The following is a 22,800-nucleotide window of genomic DNA, read 5'->3' as shown; positions in this document are numbered from 1 at the left end:
TTGATCAATGACACTTGATAGCATGTGCCTTCTACAGAACAGGAATAACTAAATTCTTCTTGAAGTGTGATGATATTAAACATATCTGTGTTTGCATTTCATGTTGAGTAGTTCTGTCACTGTTGTGTCTCACTATAATTGAGACAGCATAAATAGATCCCAGAGAGCTTGCAGTGCTCTCGCTAGCTTTAAACTGGAGTGCTAATGGCTGCAGGCAAAAAAACTAGCAGACAACAGAGCTGACAACACTGAGGTATTGCCGTGAACATGTAAAAATTTGTTAAGCATCTTGAGTATTTTGTGGTAGCATGTCCGAATAAAATATTCTAGAATAAAATTCTGAAGCTCTCAATGACTATCTGTACCATGTTGTAAATTGCATATTCAAGAAAATGAAAATAGGCCAAACTGACATACAGGATACTCTGGAATTGGTGTAACTTTTTATGAGGGTGCCAGTACAAGACATGCTGGATCTTTATGCCCAACAACTTCCACCTGGAATTGTCAAGTTGTTCGGTCATGTTCTAATAACAAAGTACTTCTTGTACCATGATGAATATTATGAAATGATGGATGGCACAGCAACAGGCTCATCACTGTATCCTACAGTCACAAATTTCTTAGTGGAGCACTTTGAGGAGGAGTCTCTGAACTCTGCAGTGTGGCATTCATTTCGCTTCCTGAGGTACATAAATGACACCTTCCTGATATGACCCAGTGGTGAAAACACACTGCAGCATTTCATGGATCCGATGAATAGTGTCCATCTGAAGATTAGATTTACCATAGATGGATGGCAAGCTACCGTTCTTGGATGTTTTGGTTAAGTGGAAGGTAGGAGGCCAGGTCAGTTATTCAGTGTACAGGAAACTGAAGCACACTGATGTATTTTTGAACACTATTAGTTCTCATCACCCTGTGCACAAGAAAGTGTAACTGAACACATTAATACATAGTGTGGAAGCTATCTTTGATGACGACCATCTACAGTCTGAATTGCAGCACTTATGACACATGTTCAGAGCAAATGCTTATAGCAAAAGAGTCTCTGAAACACTTTTAGATGTCACCAAAGAAAGATGGCTTGTGAAATGGCAAAAGAAGCTGAACTGGTGGCTTTCCTGCCATACTGTGGGGCAATGAGTAGCAAGTTAGGACGTGTACTGCAGAGACACGGATTGAGACCTGTGTTACGGCCCACCCCCAAGGTAAGAGATACATTCCGCCCTGTTAAAGATGATGTAGCGCTTTGTGTGCCCAGTGTGAATGCTGTTTGTTTGCAAGTGTAGCAGCATCTATATAAGCCAGACCATTAGCACAGTCGGAGAGTGTTGTACTGAGCACGTGACACATATTAAGGAAAGGGAGCTCGACAAGTCAGCCGTAGCTGAGTATTGCCTGGTAAATGGACATAAAATACAGTCTGACAACACGATAGTCTGGGCTACTGTGTCAACATGGCAAGATTCTGTTATAAAAGAGGCAGCTGAGATTCCAGTGAAGACCAGGGGTAAACTCTGAGTAGAGCAGGGGGGACAGGCTTTGGATGTCAAAAGGAAGCAATGGCAGATGCTTAACGCTCAGAGGGAGGTGGGAGTGACAGTTTCAGATGTGGCACCGGCCCCTCATGGCACCTGATGTCATTCAGTTCCACAGCAGGCCATAGCTGCTACAAACTGCCCAACTTGACTTCTGCGAGTGCATCATTTTGGCATGCTGTGATGGTGCCAGTGGTCGTCATCGTGGGTATAGAAGCAGAAAATAGTGCCAGCCCCAGCAGATAGTAATTTTACTCCTGATGATGATGGCAGAAATAGCCATCAAAAGCTCAAATTTTTTTCGAATTGATGCAGCTCAAATACCGAGAAACTTTTATTTAGAATCGTGTTACCTTGTTGGTTGAGGTACACCTGTTAAGCTGCTGTGTGCAGCCCACAGCAACTGTCAGGAATCGACTTACATTGACTCGGTTATATTATCTCAAAAATTGCTAGGGAATGTTCTGTACTCCAGGCAACTTGCTACCACTTGGGACTGAATCTGTTGGCTTTGAAAATTTTGTCAGTGTAATAGTTCAGACTGAGTGAAGAAACTGAATGCAGCTTTGCACTGCAGGTGTGTGGTTGTCCCGAGGGCACGTTGCTGCACGAAATATTTGCATGCCTTGTGCCAGCAGAGTGCAGGGCAGAAGAGTCTGGCTGTGAGCGTGTCTTGGACAGGTCAGTCTGCTGTCGGCAGTGGCAGCCATGCTCGGCACTGTGCTGCACTCCACTGATTCCGTCACTACTTTATGTTACCTTAAAGCTTGCCTGTGAGCTTGCACTGTGTAACTTGGCAACCGTGGGTACAGCCATTTGACACATCTCATTCAGCTCCTTGTCATGTTCTTGGAACAAAGAAAAATTGATGTCTGCATATATTTAGTGCTGAGCTAAAATATCGCCCAGACAACTGGAGCAGTGATCACAGATCAGGAAATCTCACTGCTTCAGCTCCAGATTGCAGTCCATACTTCTGTTGGTGTTATCACTATGGCATTGTAAGACCAGTGATGTATTATGGAGTCAAAAAATAGCCAACCAACCACAAACTGTAATATCTTTTTAGATGAAAGTCACATTTTATGACAATTGCAGTCGCAGCTCAGTGTAACACTATAGCATTAGTATGTCCTGGGGCATACCTGTGTCGTTTGGTTCTGCATATTGATAGTGGATGCTGTAGTCTGTCAGTATCACCAGTAGTACTGTTAATATTATTTATTTTATTGAGTATCCAGTTCCCATTTAATTTTCTCATCTTTTTCTCACCTGAATTTAACCATCTTGTTGTCAATCTGATTAATGTATGGTAACTTATTTACCCATTAATGATGTACTAAGGGAATTGAAATGCTCATTTTGTACTTTTAAAATCATAATCTATGAATATAATTTGACTGAGTCAGGTATTCCCTTTAAGGGCACTACATCAACATTTTGCTATTGGCTTTATATAAATATCATTGTAAATGTTTATATATAATGGTATGTAAAGGGAGAGCTTGTATGTGAACAAATTTGCAACAAAATAAGAGATGATACTGTGGCAAGATTTAACAACTTCCACCTGTCTCTCAATTTTTTAGCAAAGCTGTAGCCTATGTTCATTGACAGACATCTTCAGTGTTGTATTTTTGACCATCAAGACAGTTACCTTTCCATCATTCAGCAACAATTATCTAAAAATTTTGATTTTCTCAATGCTCCTCCACCCAGTTTCTCATCCACTTTCTTCTGCAACAAAGTAGAACAATGATCACAACAGCAGCAATGTATTGCAAACCACAATATTGAACAATGTCACCGACAATGTTGGACTATTGTAGGGAGAGAATCAGTAATATTGCACTCATCATTTGCAATCAATATTTGCTGTCACATGACGATCTTTGAAGTGTCTGCCACTCACAATAAGGAGGAACAGAAATGATCAATGAAATTTATCAGTAAATTGTGCCATGTCCTAGTGGAAATGAATTGAGATACCACATAGATTGCAGATTAGAGCTCATCAGGTGTGGTGAGACAGCTCTGGTAGACATTCTTTAAGTGTGTCCCACAGTTGTCACTCAGACTGGGCAAATATTGAGGCCAGTCCATCACTGTGCCAGTATATTTGTAGTAATCCAATGCAGTGACTTTTCATGAAGTATTTCTCAAAGTGAAACAACTGTTGGGGACAATATGGTCTGACCCCCATCCTGCATGAACTACTTGGCGCTTGGTTGATACTCCAACGCTAGCTGTGTGGTGATAAGTTGTTCCAAAATTGCAGCATAGTGTTAGTGATAGTTTTTCTTCACGGATAAATAAACAATAGTGGAACATCATCTGTGCTAGGAGTAACTCTGAGAGAATACAATGGTTTCACTCCAGAAATGGCAATTCTTGGAATCCCAAAACAGTCAGTTTGATTTACTCTTGAGTCCATTCAAGTGAAAGTGTGCTTCATCTATGAACTGGATGCAGCCAACATAAAATTCTTACCAATCATTGTGAGAATATCATTGACAGTTGGCCCTGCTGGGTTTGGATTTTGAATGGAAACATGTATAGGGTCTCGATATTTTCTGCATGCTGGAACCCTTCACAGTTGTTTCTGGTGAAATTATTACACTGGATTTTGACAGATTTTGCTGAATAATTCCATTAACTGGAGCCATTTTAAGGAGTAGCCAAAGTTAGTCTGTGGCCAACATTCCCTGTGAGATCAGTCACACAGACTGTATGCTGGAATTTGGTGAAGAGCTTGCGAGTAGTTTTCACTTCAGCATTCTTTTGGAACATTAAGTCATGTATCAAAACAGGGTCTTGCTGCTGTAAGACTTTTCTAACATGTGGTATTCCAGTACCAGAAAAATATTAAACAGAACACAGTGGTATGCTAACCTGCTTTCACATTTTAGTAGAAGAACTGGTCACTATGAGATGTGGTGCAAACTTCAGAATAAGCTAGCTGTAACATTCTTAAGACTTTAACAACAAATGTCTGCTTCTGTGAAGTTTGGAAGGTAGGAGACAAAGTACCGGCAGAACTGAAACTGTGAGGATGAGGTGTGAGTCCTGCTCAGGTAGCTCAGATGGTGGAGCACTTGCCTGAGAAAGGCAAAGGTCCCGAGTTCGAGTCTCAGTCTGGCACACAGTTTTAACCTGCCAGGTAGTTTCAAATCAGCACACACTCTGCTGCAGAGTGAAAATATAATTCTGGAAACAAATGCAGAGTTTGTTCCACACATCCAATCTTACAGGGATACCAAAGTCTGACATAAGGGTCTCTGTATCTGGACATCCTTTGAAGATATACAAATTAGCCTTCATCTTTAAAGTTCTGTTCTCCCCACACAAACTTACAGGACATATGCATTTCAAAAAATTTGAACAAAGTAGTTTCTTACTTTCTGATCTGCTCTAGTGTTTCTACTAATGTAGTGGATTCAGTGAAAATCCAGAACTGTTAAATGTCTGCTTAGGGGAGCAGTGAGAGGAGGGGAGACATGTGGCCACGGATTTCTCAATGCTCCCCCAATCCGTGCTTAGCACCTGAATGCAATGCAAAAAACAAAATTTTATTTCTATAACTGAACATAAAACTAACTACTTATGTTTGGCTACTGCTTTTTTACACATTGAGTTTCTCATTTGATAGTTCAATTTAATAGTTAACCTTTCATACACTTGGTACAAACAAGTTTAATTGGTACAATATTAGTCTCCTAGGTACATCTTTGGATGCCATGAGAAGACTGAATGACCAAAAACACAGTTAAATTCCTTTGCTTAGAACAATCACCTCTGTCCAGGAAAAACAGAGCAAATTGAATGAGGTGTGAAGCAGTTGGCTGATCCACGGTCAAATGATGTATAATGTTAATTTCGGTGCAGAGGTCTCTGAGCTTGAAAATCTTAACTTGTCCACATTGTGCATGCCTGTATGAAATAGATCAGAGTGACAACCCTATTCCAGCGGTTTGTTTTGCTTTTCATAAATAAATAAGAGCAGAGCATATTGTACAAAGTCATTTTCTGTACAACAGATCAATGGTGTAAATGACTGCCGGAGCAGAAAGGACAAGAAAAACTGCATGGTGTGCCAGGAGCACGAGTTTGCCTGCAGCAAGAGGCAGTGTGTGTCCCTGGAGGGGAAATGTGATGGCATTGTGAAGTGCTCAGATGGGCTGGACGAGCAGGCCTGCAAAGTCGGGACATGCGACACAGGTCAGTAACTGAGTGTCGGCTCACCCTGATGTAGGAACGGTTTTGTGTTGTGTGTGTGTGTGGGGGGGGGGGGGGGGATGAGGGATTAATTTTCAGCTTGTTGGCTGAAAGCCCACTTTCTGACAGTCTTTTTGTTGTTCCTATTTGTGCCTAAGTATCTCCGCTTTATGCTAAGTAACAACTATCCTTTTCATAACATTGTTAAATTCTTTAACAAAAATCACCTATTGCAGAAACCAGCTTTGAGTGTTGAAATGGAACATGTGTAGCAAAGATCTGACAGTGTGTCCTTGCAGATGACTGTAATGATGGTTCTGATGAAGAAAATTGTAACAAAGGTAAGGTATATGAGTCACTTTAGTCTTAAATATCTTACATTTTCACATTCATGAAATTGAAAAAAAAGTACATACAAAAGCAACATTAGGTTAGATCTGTTTTATACATACCCTTTTTAATAAATGCACATATAATGTTCAGGACTGTATGATGGTTAACTCTTCCAACATTCCCCAACTTTGTTAATCTGTTATGGTTTTCCTTCTTAATTGTTTGGTTAATGTTTACTTCATTCTCTGTAAGTACCAAAGGAACATCTCCTCTATATTACCTTTCTATATTACCTTTCTGTATTCTTGTAGACTTTGATGGAAAATGAAGCCATTTTCAGCCCAGACGGTAACCATGGGTTTTCTTGGACATCTCCTTTCCAAGATGTCAGGCGTTGCCAGCTATAGTTTAGATCGCATTCACTTGTGTACATTGTTTTGATGACAGTATTGTAGTGCATTCTCGGAGATGCACTTTTATTATAAATATTGTCAATTGCAATGTTGATAAACTCTTTTATAAAAGCTTCATTGAATAACATCAAAAGAGACAGAGACAGTTACTAAGACAAACATGATTTTATTAATTACTTCAAATTTGTCATTAACACATTGCAGATAGGCTAGCGGGAAGAATGTGGGACCAAGGAAACTGGCCATATCTGCTGTTTTCTAAGTATTACTGACTCATATGTAACTGATGAATCTTTAAGAGTAATAGATATTAAAAAGGAGCCCAGCTTAAAGATTTAGCATGTCTACTTTAGTTATTGGGCATATTACAATATTTAAAATTAGAAAGTATAATTTTCCTCCCAAGGAAAGTGGGAGGTGAGTTAGTGAATGACTGGTCATTTTGAGGTACCAAAATTTCTTGATTACTAAACATACTTGGTGTATTTGTAGTAGAATTACAGCAAACTGTGAAACCTAAAGAGTCCACACATAAAATTACATCAATGCCATCATATTGACTCAGCCATCAACAGCATCTGTTATGACCACTGTTAGTTAAAAAATAATACTATAAATTAACAGAAGGCAGCACCTGTCAAGAGGCAAATTGCGAGATGTCTGCACATAACTCACATATGAAATCAGTAAACTTTCAGTGACCGGTGGCTCTAACATAGAGAAAATCACATCCTGACCTGTACTTGGCTCCAGTCTGAAACAGTTGCAGCCAGAGCTATGCTTCGGTTTGGGCTTCAAAGTGTTTAAGATTGCCCTTTGATTTCCTTTATGAAGTTAACCTCCCTATTACAAAATATCTTGCAGATGTAATCCATACGTCTTACATGTGTGTCATAAGATCCCTAATCCGTGTGTTGTATGGATGTCCAAAGAATGTGTACATCGTAGACTGGTGGTAAGCAATTATTAATGGAATAACACCAATAGGATGGATATTGTCTGTGTAGGCAGGTTTCCCCACCAGACATCTATCCGATTGATCCATAGATTCATTTTAGGACAATTTGTTATGGCTGAGAATTTGCTACATAAAGGTAGCAGTCGATTTTTTAGACATAGTCAATAATCTTCCCACATAAGACATTCATGCATTGCAATGGCCACAAAGCTATCAAATACTTTCACCTGCAGTGACCTGGTATTTGTCTACTGGAAGATTTTGTTAAATTGTAATCTGCAACATTGCAGTTAAATGTGGAGAATGGGAGTTCAGGTGCCATTCCAGAACCTGTATACTGGACACGTGGGAATGTGATGGGGAAGTAAACCGCCCAGACTACACAGATGAACATGACAATTCCAGTAAGTAGAAAGATAAAGCTTTCTATTCATGCCATGAGAGGATAAACTCAAAGATTTAACAAAAATATGAAAGATAAATTACCAAAAATGCCCCCTAGAACTTAATTAGGTGATTAAATGTATACAAAGAGTAAGCAATCACTGTTAATTTATTAAAGCTGCATATATGTTATTCAATCTGCTTTTTCAAATGGTATGGAAGTTACTTCTTATGTAGCTGCCATAATCACTTAGAGGATGAAAGTGAGTGTTGTTTATCTTCATGTTGAAGTTTTCAAGTGATCTGTTACTGTGAGACAGGTGTAAAGTATGTTTCTGAAATGCAAAACAGAATATGTAAGTTTTCCTGGTAAGAGGACTGTATTGCTCTAGTGTAAACTGCATACTATTTACTTGTGGCAACTGCTAGACATCTTCAGGTGGTTTCTGTGGGTGAATGGCATCTGTCACTATACACACTGCTGCCATCTCCTTAGAGATGCACTATCCATAAGTCAAGTACGTGAAAGGGAGTTGATTCCAGATTTTAGTATCTGCGTGGAGCCAGCTACTAGGAATAACTGAGACCTTAAGCATATATTCAGAGGCACTGGTGCTGCTATTAGGCATTGCTGTCTGAAAGTGGAACCAAAACAGTTCGCAGTGTGGGTCCTCTACTGCACTGCTCTGGAGCTGTATTCAGAAATTCCTGTTCCCTGCATTCTGATCTAATGGCAGTAAGTGCATGCTGCACTTGGATTGCCCGAATCTCTATCATCATCATCATCATCATCAGCCAATTCAATCATTAAATGATGTGGCCTCTTAGAGTCGTGGATTCAGGTAGGCTTTCAGCAGTCTTCTCCAAGTGGGACGGCCTTGGGCAGTTCCCTGCCAGGTGTCACCAGCGATCTCCTTGATGTCTTTGTCCCACCTGTCTGTCTGGTGGTCTTCCTCCAGGCCTCCGGTGCTCTCTCGGACTCCACTCCAGTACTAGCTTCATCCATCTGTTGTCTTTTCTTGTCGTGACGTGGCCAGCCCACTGCCATTTCAAGGAACCTACTGCTCTAAGATGTCGTTAACCTTTGTCACAGACCGGATGTCATCTGCTCTTTTCGTATCCTTTCTTGTATAGCCCAGCATTGATCTCTCCATGGCTCTCTGTGCTGTCGTAAGTTTCCCTTTTGTAAATGAGTTCAGTGTCCATGTCTCGTAGCCATACGTCATCACAGGAAGAATGCATTGATCAAATACTGCTTTCTTCAGATTTACTGTCATTTTTGATCTGAATACTGTTGAATTCTTCCCAAATGCTTGCCAGCCTAGCTTGATGCGTCGATAGATTTCTGGCCTTATGTCTCCCGTCACCCGTCATATTTATAATCTGGCCAAGGTAGACAGATTCAGTGTCCTCTTCTAATAGATTGTCCTTGACTTTCACATCTCCAGCTGGGACCCATTTGTTGCACATTACTTTTCTTTTGGAAAAGTTCATGTTCAAGCCAACCAGCTGACATTCTGATGCAAGATATGTAACTAAGTTTTGGAGCTCTGCGAAGTCTTTGGCCAGTAAGACAGTATCATCAGCAAATCTCAAGTTGGTAAGCCTTCTTCCATTAATTCTAATTCCCTTGCCTTTCCAGCTCAGCTTTGACATAGCCACTTCCAATACAGCAGAGAACAGTTTTGAGGAGATGGGATCGCCTTGCTTTACACCCCTCATGATGAGGAATCTCTACAGACAGTGTTATTTACCACTGGTACCAGAAAGTTGAAACTGTGGATACAGTAGATTCCTTGTACAGACACCAGAGACAATGAGGTAATTGAACCACCTCCTCTATTTTTCACTTAACAGAACCTGGCAATTTCCTCAGGTTTACAAGTGGTTAGAAAACAGTTATCTGAAGATAGTGGAGATTTTTTGATACTGGTTTTTTCTCACCATTTGTTTCCTCAGTTGGACTCAGTATGACTATAATGTGGGATCTCTGTAAGAAGTTGGGTGCAGAGTGATCTGACAGCAACCAGGTCAAATCAGTGCAGGGTTTTCCTGGGGAAATATCCAGATTTACACAACTGGATGTGGCAGGGGCATGGGAGCCCTATATTAAATAAATGTACCATGAAAGCTCAAGTCAGTCTCTCTGCACATGGCATTCATTCCAGTCTATCCACTGTTATCATTTAAACCCAATGTGACTGTCACTAAATTACAGCAACAGCTACCTGTGGTACTGAGGAGTTCTCCTGCAGCAGTGGACACTGCTTGGACAAGCAACTGGTGTTTACAGTTCTGCCTGAGTTTGTTATTCACTTTGCTGTCTTGCATTATGAAAGATGTCACTGTGCCCCGGAATCTTAATATTCCGGCTTGCTTATTTACGACAACTTCATGAATAATATCTGTATTTCCCAACCAAGGTTACAATTTTAATGCACTTTAATGTGACTGCAAAATCAGTATCACTGTACTGCTCTGTGTGAATAATCTGGTGCACTTCACTGCTTCCCTAACCGTGATAGCTTCTTCATAATATAGTTGCAGGTGGGGACTGTTAGAGAGTGGATGTCATGCACTGGAGACAGGTTTCACCCTCATCCTCTCCTGGCCAGATTACAGAAACATGGCACCACAGTAAATACTCACCAACTAGTCACCTACATTCAACTCACAGTTAATGCTCAGCAACAAAAGAGCCATTGCCTGTGAACAGAGGAAAAGCCTTTATCATTAGGCAGCTGAGCAACCCTTTTATATCTCCAAGTTGAAAACTGGCAAGAAAATAATTTGATCTCCCAGTAGAGTCTCCATTTTTGTTATGTGAGTGTATTATTACTGCTAATATCCATCTCTACCTCTGCTACCAGCCACTGTGTGGGCACAGGCTATGCACTGTAGAAATATTACTTTGTGTTTGATTTGTGAAAGGTATGCAAAAGCAGTCTAGGTAACCTTCTCCATTACCTTAAGTAGTTTTGTGAGTTGCTTCAGCAGTTCATGGGTTTCATGACTATTTTTGGGCCATGGGTTCTGTTTCATTATTAAATCTCTGTATGTCGGAAACTGCAATGGGAGACATAAGGCAATTCATCTAACAAACTTGAGTTATGGAAATACTACACAAACTTGCAACAAATTGTCAAACTCTTCTTTGAATGCTTACTACCACATCCATTAATCCAACTCAATAAGAATTACACATTTAAACATCAGAATTCTAAAGTCTAGTCCATACCCAAGTCTAACATCTTCCTTGTGTCATCTCAATAATCACAACTATTCTGATACATTTAATTTCTGTAGTTAAGCAGTCTGGTTGCCATTACCTAGAACATTAAAAAGCATGGAATGCTGTAATTTCAACTTCTTAGAAGTGTCACTCAACAGGTTTCTGTGAAAAACTGGCTGTTGTTGCTGTGTGCAGTACCTAGCAAATCTTTGTATATACTTTTGACTGCTTGTGACTAAAAATCCTAAATCTTGGTATTCTGGCATTTTAATAAAAAGTTGCCTTTAATAGGCAATAAGTTAGATTACTGTGTCAGTAAGTATCATACAATATTGTAAATATGAACTGTTATATTACTAGTGTTTGTATTACATTTAGTGAACACCACATATGCATTGTCTTGCTTAATGTGCATGTGGCTTTGAAGCTGGGGTGGGCTCCTACTGATTTAAGTTCCAGATGCCACTGTCTGAGTCTGTCTGAGGCAGCAGCATTCTTTTAAACGGTTTTGCAGCTTACATCAAAATTAACCACTTCAACACAGTATCTGTTAACAGAATTCCTTAAAGGACCTGGATCTCGTGTTCTGGCATGTTGGGATTGTTAGAAACATTGAACCTATTAGTGAAGATTTCTGAAGGTTGTAGAAAAAACTCCAACTAATATGTAACCGTTAAGAAATATAGAATCTGGTATCAAATCTGAGTTTTGGAAAACAGGATTTATTAGAGATAGTGTTGTTGTTGTTGTTGTTGTGGTCTTCAGTCCTGAGACTGGTTTGATGCAGCTCTCCATGCTACTCTATCCTGTGCAAGCTGCTTATCTCCCAGTACCTACTGCAACCTACATCCTTCTGAATCTGCTTAGTGTATTCATCTCTATGTCTCCCTCTACGATTTTTACCCTTCATGCTGCCCTCCAATACTAAATTAGTGATCCCTTGATGCCTCAGAACATGTCCTACCAACCAATCCCTTCTTCTAGTCAAGTTGTGCCACAAACTTCTCTTCTCCCCAGTCCTATTCAATACTTCCTCATTAATTATGTGATGTACCCATCTAATCTTCAGCATTCTTCTGTAGCACCACATTTCAAAAGCTTCTATTCTCTTCTTGTCCAATCTATTTATTGTCCATGGCCAGCCGAAGTGGCCGTGCGGTTAAAGGCGCTGCAGTCTGGAACCGCAAGACCGCTACGGTCGCAGGTTCGAATCCTGCCTCGGGCATGGATGTTTGTGATGTCCTTAGGTTAGTTAGGTTTAACTAGTTCTAAGTTCTAGGGGACTAATGACCTCAGCAGTTGAGTCCCATAGTGCTCAGAGCCATTTGAACCATTTTTATTGTCCATGTTTCATTTTCATACATGGCTACACTCCATACAAATACTTTCAGAAACGACTTCCTGACACTTAAATATATACTCGATGTTAACAAATTTCTCTTATTCAGAAACCCTTTCCTTGCCATTGCCAGTCTACATTTTATATCCTCTACTTCGACCATCATCAGTTATTTTGCTCCCCAAATAGCAAAACTCCTTTACTACTTTAAGTGCCTCATTTCCTAATCTAATTCCCTCAGCATCACCCGACTTAATTCGACTACATTCCATGATCCTCGTTTTGCTTTTGTTGATGTTCATCTTATATCCTCCTTTCAAGACACTGTCCATTCCATTCAACTGCTCTTCCAAGTCCTTTGCTGTCTCTGACAGAATTACAATGTCATCGGCAAACCTCAAAGTTTTTATTTCTTCTCCATGGATTTTAATACCTACTCCGAATTTTTCTTTTGTTTCCTTTACTGCTTGCTCAATATACAGATTGAATAACATCGGGTAGAGGCTACAACCCTGTCTTACTCCCTTCCCAACCACTGCTTCCCTTTCATGTCCCTCGACTCTTATAAGTGCCATCTGGTTTCTGTACAAATTGTAAATATCCTTTCGCTCCCTGTATTTTACACATTTGCCTTTCCTTAATCTTTCTTCTAAGATAAGTCGTATGGTCAGTATTGCCTCACGTGTTCCAGTATTTCTACTGAATCCAAACCGATCTTCCCCAAGGTCAGCTTCTACTAGTTTTTCTATTCGTCTGTAAAGAATTCGTGTTAGTATTTTGCAGCTGTGGCTTATTAAACTGATTGTTCGGTAATTTTCACATCTGTCAACACCTGCTTTCTTTGGGATTGGAATTATTATATTCTTCTTGAAGGCTGAGGGTATTTCGCAAGTTTCATACATCTTGCTCACCAGATGGTAGAGTTTAGTCAGGACTGGCTCTCCCAAGGCTGTCAGTAGTTCCAATGGAATGTTGTCTATTCCGGGGGCCCTGTTTCGAGTCAGGTCTTTCAGTGCTCTGTCAAACTCTTCACGCAGTATCATATCTCCTATTTCATCTTCATCTACATCCTCTTCCATTTCCATAATATTGTCCTCAAGTACATCGCCCTTGTATAGACCCTCTGTATACTCCTTCCACCTTTCTGATTTCCCTTCTTTGCTTAGGACTGGGTTTCCATCTGAGCTCTTGATGTTCATACAAGTGGTTCTCTTATCTCCAAAGGCCTCTTTAATTTTCCTGTAGGCAGTATCTATCTTACCCCTAGTGAGATAAGCCTCTACATCCTTACATTTGTGCTCTAGCCATCCCTACTTAGCCATTTTGCACTTCCTGTTGATATCATTTTTGAGACGTTTGTATTCCTTTTTGCCTGCTTCATTTACTGCATTTTTATATTTTCTCCTTTCATCAATTAAATTCAATATTTCTTCAGTTACCCAAGGATTTCTACTAGCCCTCGTCTTTTTACCTACTTGATCCTCTGCTGCCTTCACTACTTCATCCCTCAAAGCTACTCATTCTTCTTCTACTGTATTTCTTTCCCCCATTCCTGTCAATTGCTGCCTTATGCTCTCCCTGAAACTCTGTACAACCTCTGGTTCTTTCATTTTATGCAGGTCCCATCTCCTTAAATTCCCACCTTTTTGCAGTTTCTTCAGTTTTAATCTACAGTTCATAACCAATAGATTGTGGTCAGAGTCCGCATCTGCCCCTGGAAATGTCTTACAATTTAAAACTTGGTTCCTAAATCTCTGTCTTACCATTATATAATCTATCTGATACCTTTTAGTATCTCCAGGGTTCTTCCATGTATACAACCTTCTTTCATGATTCTTAAACCAAGTGTTAGCTATGATTATGTTGTGCTGTGTGCAAAATTCTACCAGACGGCTTCCTCTTTCATTTCTTAGCCCCAATCCATATTCACCTACTATGTTTCCTTCTCTCCCTTTTCCCACACTCGAATTCCAGTCACCCATGACTATTAAATTTTCGTCTCCCTTCACTATCTGAAAAATTTCTTTTATTTCATCATACATTTCTTCAATTTCTTCGTCATCTGCAGAGCTAGTTGGCATATAAACTTGTACTACTGTAGTAGGTATGGGCTTCGTATCTATCTTGGCCACAATAATGCATTCACTATGCTGTTTGTAGTAACTTACCTGCATTCCTATTTTCCTATTCAGTATTAAACCTACTTCTGCATTGCCCCTATTTGATTTTGTGTTTATAACCCTGTAGTCACCTGACCAGAAGTCTTGTTCCTCCTGCCACCGAACTTCACTAATTCCCACTATATCTAACTTCAACCTATCCATTTCCCTTTTTAAATTTTCTAACCTACCTGTCCAATTAAGGGATCTAACATTCCACGCTTTGATCCGTAGAATGCCAGTTTTCTTTCTCCTGATAACGACATCCTCTTGAGTAGTCCGGAGATCCAAATGGGGGACTATTTTACCTCTGGAATATTTTACCCAAGAGGACTCCATCATCATTTAATCATATAGTAACGCTGCATGCCCTCGGGAAAAATTACAGCCATAGTTTCCCCTTGCTTTCAGCCGTTTGCAGTACCAGCACAGCAAGGCTGTTTTGGTTATTGTTACAAGGCCAGATCAGTCAATCATCCAGACTGTTGCCCTTGCAACTACTGAAAAGGCTGCTGCCCCTCTTCAGGAACCACACGTTTGTCTGGCCTCTCAACAGATACCCCTCAGCTGTGGTTGTACCTACGGTACGGCTATCTGTCTCACTGAGGCATGCAAGCTTCCCCACCAACGGCAAGGTCCATGGTTAATGGGTGGGGGGGGGGGGGGGGGGGGGGAAGGGGGAAGATAGTGTTAACATGTGAAATAAACATAAGCAAATCTTCTAGGGTCAGAGCCCAAAAATAAAAACTGGAATGTAAAGTTCTGAGTCTTGTTTGTGGAACTCAGACAAAATGGAGGGTTTATTTACTCTATGCTACTGGAAGTATATTATGTGGTAATATATTTCATAATGTTGACTACCCAGGCCAGCTATTTGAGTTCCAGATGACTGTACTTTTCTTGCTAGCTCACTTTTATTTTGCAATGTCTTCAGCGCTAAAGGCTGAAATAAAGCTGGAATACCTCTAAATCCTAATCTACTGTTGAGTATTTCTTCTTTGAACACCAAAGTATTTAACCTGCTTTATACATAAATTGTTCTCAGGTTTAGTTTTATCACCACTATTTAGATCCAAATAACTTTGATAATGAGATTACATTTTGACCTTGAATTACCTGAACATGATTAGAAAACCATTTCTTTGGAAATATGTTGTCCAAAGCTTGAGAATTAATGAAAAGAGGTATTGAACAACACAACCAGCTTGCATTTTCCCTCAAGTGGTATTAAACCTCACAACTTGGATTTATTCACATTTACTTATTTGTCTATACTACAGAAATATTTTATACAGAAAAAACATTGTTAAGGATCCTTATAAAATGGTATTTTCCTTTTGCTGTGCAACATGTGGTTCTTAAGACGTTAACTAACTTTTGTATAAAATGCCCTATCCGCAACATATAGGACTATAGATGCTGTGAAGTTTTAAGAAGCTATCAGGCTGAACATTACGGACAAATACAATTTTCTTCCACTATTTTTGCACCTACCCTTCCCTTCAATAGATTCTCCAGTTATTGATAAAAGTATTTGTATATATAACAATTCAGTTCAAAATGTGACTAAATTTGAATGTTCCTAAAGTTTCACATTCTCCACTGATTCATTACTGAATTTTAACTAATAATGTTTACTGCTGTTAGTTTTTGGTCATTATTTAAGTTGGCTGGTTCCTCACAATATGTTTAAACATTATTTCACTACAGAGAGATACATAATGAAAGATTTAAAACAGTGTGAAGGAGCACTAAAACTCCTTAACATGCAGGAGAAACAGCAACAATTTACTGCTAGTCACTGAAGACCACAGCAGGACATATGTGGAAGGGATAGGTAACTCAACAGAGGTGGCAGTAGACTGGATCTCAAAGAACATCTACCATGTGAATGATGTGCCAGCTGGTCAGAGTGACGTACAAGTGGGTGCAAGGGGGTAGAACTGATACTCAGTTTGGTTAAAACTGCTTGTCAGTTGATTCATCTCCTCGGAGTTGTTCTCAGATTGGAGCTCCCACCGTAAGGCTGTCGAGTGTCACGTCAATGTGTCACTTCACCTGCAGTTTGCAAGTAGTGCAGTAGGCATGGGTAATTATATAGCATTTCTAGCAGCTAATTTAACTCCTTTTGGTTACAGTGGTTTCCTCTGTGACTGCAGCCCACTTTTGCCATAGCGTTGAGAGGTGCAGGCGACAGCCGATGTGGTGACACTCCAGCACTGTGTGAAATGAGTTAGGTGACAACTAGTTTCAGTTACAGAGTATACTAGAAGTTGTTTCTCAGCAGTGTTTTTCCTTCCCACAGGTGTGCCACCTGATAGAGAAGCTCTGTGCTGTCGTCATGGTGGGCGAATGTGGCAGCAGGATTGGCAACGACACAGTCAATACACTTGTTTGTGAGTATATGAGAAGAAAGAGTAAATGAGTTGTCAGGTCTCACAATTTGTGCAACATGAAGAAATAAAAAATGTCTTAAGAGTTTCACACAGGTAACAAAACATTACTACAGTCTCATTCTGGCCATGAGCCTACATGTTCAGTAGTCTTTGTTGTTCATGTCTGTGACTCAACATTTCCGCCACACAGTGAGCAGCACCCTACCCCTTTCATGTGGAAAGAGGTGTAAATGTTGGTGGCAGACGGGCAGCAGCACACGGCAGGAGTAGCTCACTATGGGCCGTACGTCTACTTGGCGAGCGTCCACAGCGGAGAGGCGCCAGTCGTCCGGAGCGGCCACTACGGATCCGTTACTGATGTGCTCGTATCTTCTGGCAAGTGTGGCAGACAGATCTGCCTGCTAGTTTTCTTCTTTCTCTGTTGGATGTCTGTTGATGAATGCTCAGTGATACAGAGGATTTTGGGAAAATACTGACAAGCGAACTGATGTTGCCTTCACAGATTCTAAACTAGAGAGTCCTTAAGGACATTAAGCAAAATGTGAATGTATACATGCCAAAGTGCATGAAATTCAGTAGCTGTAGTGAAGTTAAACAACCTGCAGGTCTTGCTTGTTGGTTACATTACTGCATTACAGCCTAAATTTACTCAGCATTCCTGTTGTGACCTAGTTAATAGGTAAAAGAATTGTTCAGTACCTCAAAAGGTACTGAAGTCTGATCCAGTCCCGGAAAGTATCCTGTCACAACTGGGGCACTTTTGTGGTTCTTCTGTGGGAGGTTCTGGGTTTCAGGGGATGAGGAAGTGGCTCTGGTTATTTGCTTCTGTACCAGGTCGGGAGGGTAGTTGCGGGATGCGAAAGCTGCTTTCAGGTTGTTGGTGTAATGGTTCAAGGATTCTGGACTGGAGCAGATTCATTTGCCACGAAGACCTAGGCTGTAGGGAAGGGACTGTTTGATGTGGAATGGGTGGCAGCTGTCATAATGGGGGTACTGTTGCTTGTTGGTGGGTTTGATGTGGATGGACGTGTGAAGCTGGCCATTGGACAGATGGAGGTCAATGTCAAGGAAAGTGGCATGGGATTTGGAGTAAGACCAGGTGAATCTGATGGAACCAAAGGAGTTGAGGTTGGAGAGGAAATTCTGGAGTTCTTCTGCACTGTGAGTCCAGATCATGAAGATGTCATCAATTAATCTGTACCAAACTTTGGGTTGGCAGGCCTGGCTAACTAAGAAGGCTTCCTCTAAACAACCCATGAATAGTTGTTGAGTGTCGTATCTCAGTTCTAAAGGTATATCTAATTTATTTGTGGACATGCATTTATATCATATGCACCTATTCTGTGAATTTATGATCTGCATTTAACCGTGTGCAACTACATACTTGTTTCAATGTTCTGAAAACACAGCAATGGATAGGAATCTGCTAGAAATTGCTACAGCAATGATAGAAATCGCTGCACTGGAAGTGGAAAAGAAGGACAGAAGAGGCAGAAAAAGAGGTTGTTGGGCTCGACATTGGCTGCAGAGACGTGAAGAAGGGAGGGGTATATACAACATGCGATGAACAAAATGGAACCAGAGGACCCCAATGAATTCTGCAATTTTGTAGGCATGGACAAGTCATGTTATGACAAATTGCTGTCGTTCATCAGTGATAACATTTGTCACAAAGACACCGTCATGAAGGAATCAATTTCTCCTAGTTGAAGGTAAGATTGTATGTACTGCAATATACCATATTGTTAGGATTACAATTTTTGTGTGTGTACTGTCTGTATTTACTTTGTGGTGATTTCTTCAACAATACTGCAAGTGGGTTGTCATTTAGAGTCTGAGAATACCAACAAAGTTTCGTTCATTGGTGGGGTACAATCAGTGGCACTGTAAACATAACTGGAAAAGTGTATTTGAATGCATACCAGTTGCACATATTAACTTTTACTAAGACCAAATGGAATGTTTATGTGCCCTTCCACTACATCATTAAGCTGCTGAAGAGCACTTTTATGCTAAATTATTTACGGTTTACACAGAAAAATCACAGTAATCTAGCACTGTTAGTATTATTTTTGGCCACTTATTTGTAATTCAAATGCATTATATCCTGTAGCAGTTATGTTTTCCAGATTTCACCGTATTCAGGCAACTTTGCACATTGATGTATACAGCGGGATTTTGAGTGGTAATTTAGATTGCATTTGTTCTTTTAATATTTGATTACTCCTAACTGCAGTATCGTTATATAATTTGTATATATATCACTATTCATTCTGCAACCATCAATGTAAATAAGTCTTCTGGATAACCTTGTAACAGCTCAATTTGGCTTTTGAAAAGGCTTCTCTACTGAAGATGCAATAATCTCATAAATTGTTGTAAGACTAACTAAAAAATCTAATAGGCATTTTTTGTGATCTTGTATAGGCCTTTGAATGTGTAGATTATAAAATTCTGCTAGGGAAAGTAATATGGTATGGGAGTAGTGGTCTCCCCCACATACTGACAGTCATATATTAACACTGGAAAATGGAGGCTAGTAAATAAAATGGGAATAAGAATAAATTGACTGTGGGAAAATATTAATATGCTGTTCTGCTAAGTTTAGTGCTTAGCTGACACCTGTTCCTGGTCTACATAAACAATTTATAAGAAACATGTGACTTCAAAATCTCTAATGTCTGCTGATGGCGCTACTGTACTGATAAAATGTCCAAACATATCAATACTAGAGTCAACCAGCAGAATAATAAAGGCCTACAGCTGGTTCACAGCCACTACCTTTAACCTTAATATGAAATTACAAACATATCAAAATGACTTAACAGGTACCAGAAGTAGTGATTAATAGGGAATTCAGTTCATAAGACTCCAAATGTTAAGTTTGTGGGCATTAGATGGATAATTAACTGAGATGTTACAAGCATGGTGGATACGTAACCATTTTACAAACTGTGCAGTAACAGCGTATTAGGAAATTGCTAATTTAACATCTTGCTGAAGTTTCAAAGACCTAGGGATTCTTACATGCCAATAATAATAACGCCAAATAGTATTTAGTTTGAACTCAGTAATTCACAGCCACAATACTAAAGGTAACAGAGAGGAGTTTTACATTATAATGTAGTAGCATCTAACAAGTTACCAGTGGACATCAAGCAGGAGACTGAAAATTTGATATATTTAAATATAAAGGAAATGAGTGTTTCTTTAGCCACTCTAAGATACTTGAATACTGGGACCCCAGAATGTGATTTCTGCATAACAGTGATGTTAGTATTAGGGTGCAACCTTACTTTGCCTGTATATAGACAGCTTATACTGGTTTGTGTGAGGTATTATACAGCAGCAGCTGAGCAATGAAGCAGTTGTCTTTCTCAAAAAAGGTGTTTTATTGTAACATACTTATATAATCTACAAATAATTACCATAACTGAGTAGATTGATGCTAGTCATCATTTTGTTGCTAGTATAGAATATAGAAGCAGCCAGCATATATTGCTTCTGCCTCTTGTACATGTCTTGAGTCATTCAGTATTGGATCTATTGAACTTGATGTGTGAATGAATAAAAATTTTTTTACAGGCTTGCTGTTACTCTCAGGTTCTTGGCAACAGGGGAAAGTTACAAGAGTTTGTCATTCTTGCACAGAATATTTGTGCCGAGTATTTCACATATTATCATGCAAGTATGCACAGCAATTCGAGATGTACTGAAAGATAAATATTTGAAGGTAAGTGTGTTCTTTAAAGCTATAGTTGAAGTATCGTCCCACCAAAACCAATATCCTCCATCATTACTGTGAAAACAATGTCATCAATATCTCACGGCTGTCACCATTCTGTAGGCTCCAACAACAGAAAGAGAGTGGCAGCTGACTGCTGACATGTTTGATGAACTGTGGCAGTTCCCAAATTGCTTAGGTATGTTACTTAATCAAGGAATTTACATTTTGTGTAGTTTATTATAACTGTCTCCAAATAAAATCTACTTAAACAAAATTGACAAATCATCTCTGTTGTTTTATTGACAGGTGCAATGGATGGGAAACATGTTGCGATTGCTGCACCAAGGTCAGCTGACTCACTTTATTATAATTACAAAAAATTTAATAGCATTGTATTACTAGCAATCGTTGATGCTAAGTATTGGTTTTCTCTGATTGACATTGGGTGCAATGGGCGAGTAAGCGATGGAGGAGTCTTTCAGCAATGTAAAATAAGCTCTGCACTAAGGGAAAATTGGTTGCAAGTTCCACAAGAAAAAGTGCTAAAAAACAGCAACATATCTCTTCCACATGTTGTTGTGGCAGATGACGCTTTCGGACTCCAGACATACAGCATGAAGCCCTATAAAGACTATAAAAATGAAACTCACAAAAATGTTTTCAATTACAGATTATCAAGGGCAAGACGAGTTGTTGAAAATGCCTTTGGTATTCTGAGCAACCTTTTCTGAATATTACTGACAACTATTAAACTTGCTGTAGACAAAGTGGAATTAATTACGGAAACACTTTGCATTTTACATATTTTTTTAGATTGATGAAACAGACAGCACATATATGTCAACCAGAGACGTGGAAAACACGGAGTCTTGTACGATGGAGGAAGGGTAATGGCGTGCTGGTGCTCTGTGGGGTAGCACACACCAGCAGAACTGCGAGGCAAGCAAAGGAAGTCTGTGAATACTGTGAATATTTTAATACGAGTGTTTCTGTCCCTTGGCAATGGAGTCAATTAAAAACTTCAATTTTTGAATGGTAATGTATTTTCAAAGGAATAAACACTAAATGCATACAATTCAACAATTATCATCCATTATTTGAGCTTCCATGATAAATTTCAGTATCTTATGTTTTGTGTCTCTCACAGTCATTGGATTTCTTATTCTGGACAACTCTTCAACAATGAAGTGTCCCAAAGCATCATGTGGAGATGGGTCTAATGCCTTTTGGGTTAATTTTGAGTTTAAGTTCTCCAGTACTGTATTTAGTAAGGGATTACTATCACTCTTTCTCATCTTCCGAACTTTTGGTGTAGTGGAATATGCACCAGAAACCACTGGAGTACTAGGCACCTCAAATTCAGCACTGTTGTTAACTACCACCACATCCATATTCTGTAATGAAAAATGGCATTAGTGTTCAAGAGGACTGTTTAAGTTTGTTTAATTTCATTAACGGCTACTGTTATCAATAAAAGTAACGCTGGGAGGTTAAGATTTAATCTCTGTATTTGCAAGCTGGAATGAACTTATTTGTGTAGGAGGTTATGAACATTACCTCAAGCGAGTCTTTTACTTACATCAATTGTGATATCTGGGCGTTCACTATTTGATGTACATGGTGGGCTATCGATCTAAGGGAAAAAAATGTTTCAGTATATCAATTATTACTTACTGTACAATAAAAAGGAAAAATGTTATTGACCTGACTTACATTACTACTCTCATCATAAAAAATTATGATTTCTATCACTGAGTTGTCAGGCGTCTTCCTAGTCCTCGGGATTTCTGTACCAGAGTTGTGAGGCATCTGTAAAATTCCCTCATTTTAGTTGTGTATTAGACCTCAGGTTGCTTTGAGCATGGCTGCAGAGAGGACAAACCAGTAACTATATGACCCAATGTTGTATATAATATTGTATCAACATATAACTGAAATTGTTCCATGCAGATCTAATAATGTGACATTTAATGAAACATGACTGATGACTTACAAGGAGGCTAATCAACTGAACTGACTACATAAATACTAAAGAGTTTTATTCTGCTGTTTTTTCATTAAACATTTAATTGTAGCAAACTGGAATTCATTTCTACATTAAAT

General features: G+C 39.5%; 2 long non-coding RNA genes across 2 annotated transcripts; one reads left to right on the top strand and one right to left on the bottom strand.

Moving 5' to 3' along the window:
* The first annotated feature begins 20,559 nt into the window (after positions 1-20,559).
* On the top strand, positions 20,560-21,045 carry LOC124743700. Its single transcript, XR_007010513.1, has 3 exons — positions 20,560-20,703; positions 20,818-20,893; positions 21,004-21,045. It is a non-coding gene; the product is annotated as an uncharacterized LOC124743700 (long non-coding RNA).
* A 729-nt stretch (positions 21,046-21,774) lies between these two features.
* On the bottom strand, positions 21,775-22,497 carry LOC124743709. Its single transcript, XR_007010515.1, has 3 exons — positions 22,411-22,497; positions 22,277-22,330; positions 21,775-22,091 (listed from the first exon to the last, which is right to left on the bottom strand). It is a non-coding gene; the product is annotated as an uncharacterized LOC124743709 (long non-coding RNA).
* Between the last annotated feature and the right edge of the window lie 303 nt (positions 22,498-22,800).

The sequence above is a fragment of the Schistocerca piceifrons genome, unplaced genomic scaffold (assembly GCF_021461385.2).
Source record: "Schistocerca piceifrons isolate TAMUIC-IGC-003096 unplaced genomic scaffold, iqSchPice1.1 HiC_scaffold_2512, whole genome shotgun sequence".
Classification (NCBI taxonomy): domain Eukaryota; kingdom Metazoa; phylum Arthropoda; class Insecta; order Orthoptera; family Acrididae; genus Schistocerca; species Schistocerca piceifrons.
This window is presented reverse-complemented; position numbering and strand designations above follow the sequence as displayed.